The 3,170-nt window shown below is 38.6% G+C and overlaps 1 pseudogene; it reads right to left on the bottom strand.

Annotated features, from left to right (window-relative positions):
* Window positions 1-566: 566 nt before the first annotated feature.
* Window positions 567-3,163, bottom strand: LOC141817028 (putative phospholipid-transporting ATPase 4; annotated as a pseudogene).
* Window positions 3,164-3,170: the final 7 nt, after the last annotated feature.

Here is a 3,170-nt window from a genome sequence, read left to right as displayed (position 1 = left end):
TCTCTATTCATCTATAAGAGGAAGAGATCCAGTGTAAAGGTTTCTCCACCTTCAAAGTTGCTTTGAGAAGGAGAAAGTTTATAGTGGAACGTTCCACTACAACAAATTAGACTTTCCGCAGCGCGCAATTAAGTTATCCGCAGCGCACATCGCATGCTGCATAACTCTAACCTGTTGAAAGTTATAATACATCCGCAGCACGCAGCCCGCGCGCTGCGAAAGGTGCATCCGTAGCACGCGGCCCACGCGCTCCGGAAAGGTGCATCCGCAGCACGCGGCCCGCGCGCTGCGGAAAGGTGCAATTTTTCGCAGCGCGCAGGGCGCGTGCTGCGGAAGGTGCATCCGCAGCACGCGCCCCGCGCACTGTGGATAATTATATTTTTAACAAATACACAAATATATACACAAATAGACCTATATATACAAATATATAATACAAATACAAATAATTATTTCATGCTCAAAGCTCTAACATTTAAAATCCAACATACAAATATTAGATAACATCACATTCATAATTATAAAATCATAGTTCAAATATATTAAAGATAATCATCTACATCTGGTTAGACAAAACAATCCAAGTTCATGTTCATCTTTACTACAAATATCTGCAGTGATAGCATAGGTATGAAACCTCTTATTACTATTTTATCTTCAATAGCTTGACTAATAGGTTGCCCATTTTTAGTCTTCTGCCTTGCTCTGGACCTCTCCCTCTTCCACATATGCTGGTCCTCCACATCCTTTTTGTAGTACTTGATCTCCTGGATCACATGATGATCGAGTGGATTTAAGGCTGTTTGAAAGGAGATGTGTGCCAGGTAAGGAATATTGCAGGCAAGGTTGACCAAAAGTGTTGCGGCCCAATACATTGGGGCAGGACCAAGGGCTTCCTGAAGTATCTGGTAGGAATTTCCGGATATTAAATGCAATGACATGCCGTACGCAACTAGAAAAATGTACCAAGTGGCAACGCTGCCCCAAAGAGGTGCTGGATCCATGTGAAGTGACTCATTGTTAGAGCAATTTGCAAATTCACAACCCAGATAATGCAGGTGAACATGGCTGTTCCAACAGCAACCATGTCAGCTGTATGACCATCAGAGCGGAATGCTTGATTGTAGAATATGTGTATGTTTAGGAAATATATGATAATGGATGAGTAGATGCCATTTCCCATCCAACCAAAAATCCTGTACCAGTCAAAGAAAAGGTTCCTTGGCCCTTGCTGGTATAATGCTGGGAACTGCAGGAAGGCAAGCCAAGATATGAAACAAGCTCCATGTCCAGAAACCAAAGAGCTAAACAGAAGTTTAAGGATCCAAAAACATGCATGATCATCATTGGGCCATGCAGTGATGGCATAAACCATACAAACAAATATTTCAAAAGGTGTGGAAAAGAAAAACAATTTAATGCTATTTTCATAATAGAACCCCATGATCCAAAAAAAAATGTTGTTATTTATGAAATAATAAATAATACCACCAAGCATATATCATCCTAAAAATAAAATAATAAGCTATAATATAAAAAAGAATACCTGTAAGCATATTTCTGAAGAAACATCCTGCTCAAAGACTCCTAGTGATATCACTGGCAATGAGGTTAAAATGACATTAAATAGTATCATGTACCAGTCATCATATACAGATTGCCCAGAGAAGCCGGTATATGCCTCGAAATAGAAAATTGTAAGGCCAAAGGCTATGTTCTTATAGAAGAAATAACATATCTGAACAAAATATAAAATACAAGAGAGTGAGTTTAGACAACAATATATGATTAGCAAAACATGGATAAGTTATCAATACTAACCATCTGAGCTATCCTTTTGTAGCACCAATGACCATGGACAACAAGAAGTCGTTCAAGGAAACAAAATTGAGAAATGGAAAAATCACTAGCCATGACAGCCTGCAAAAAAAAACCAACATTTATTAATTTTATACACAAGATGTCGTCCTCTGCCCAGCTTAGATTATTAAAAAAGTGCTAAGGTAAGTTTTAACATGTCATACAAGCAACATGCCATAACAAAACACACCTGCATTCCCTCTACACCACTAATCCCAACGCCAATATCTGCTTCTTGAATCATGCCCACATCATTTGCACCATCTCCTATTGCTAGAGTAGTTTTACCTGTACCTTCTTTAACCAACCGAGTTACCTGAAATAAGAGGTAAGAAACACCAAACTAATACTTCCAACTGATATTATATTACATGATAAGGCCAATGTTAAATGTTAATACTCTACCAATGCCTTCTGTTTTGGTGAGACTCGGCAGCATATAACAGAAGCACAATCAACTGCTAAACTCAAAAATGGGTTCTTCAGGTCATCCTCCAGACAATACGTCAAAATTTTGCCATCAACAATTAAAGCAAATGCTGCATTAGGATCCTTCTCTAGCTTGATCAGTTGGGAAGCATCAGTTATTTGCATCAAAATATTGTCCTTTGCAGACTGAGCAGTTATCTAACAGATATGCAAAGATGCTAAAGTAACAAACTACAGAGAGAGAGGGGGAAAAATACAGAAACATATGATAAGATGAAAGTATACCGTTGAATCTCGTGAGGGCATGCCATGGCTTACAAGGGATATCTAAGTAAACTACAAGCAAACCTGCAACAGAAATTTAAGAGTTATTGTGCACAGGTCGAGTGAATGATCTATAGTTTTGTATTCAAATGATCACTAGTAACCAGATGATCATACCCTATGTTGATTGCAGTCTCCATCTTATCACCTGTAAGAACCCATATCTTGAGACCAGCTTGTGCTAATTTGTCTATGCATTGAGGAACCTGTGAAAATAATATATGCTGAAGGACTAAAACATACAAAGGTCGACAGAAAAAGTGGATAATTGCAAGCTTACTGCTTTCTGTAATTTGTCTTCTACAGCAGTTGCACCAACAAGAATCAAATCCTGCTCAATAATGTCTGAAACCCTCTCCAGTTCAGCTTCCCTATCATTACCCATAGAAGTTTTTGCTCTGAGAAACTCAGCATTCCATGCAGAATATTCAGATTCCTCAAGAAACTGGAAGGCCAGTGCCAATGTCCGTAGGCCTGCGTCCCCATATTCATTTAGATGTTTTATTGTATCTGTTTCAAACTTTCTTCCATTCTTTAATAGTCTATCCAAAATAACG

The sequence above is a fragment of the Curcuma longa genome, unplaced genomic scaffold (genome assembly GCF_044706935.1).
Source record: "Curcuma longa cultivar G26 ecotype Majalengka, Jawa Barat unplaced genomic scaffold, ITB_CL_G26_1.1 contig_19076, whole genome shotgun sequence".
Lineage (NCBI taxonomy): Eukaryota > Viridiplantae > Streptophyta > Magnoliopsida > Zingiberales > Zingiberaceae > Curcuma > Curcuma longa.
The sequence above is the reverse complement of the archived record's forward strand: the minus strand, read 5'-3'. Positions and strand labels throughout refer to the sequence as shown.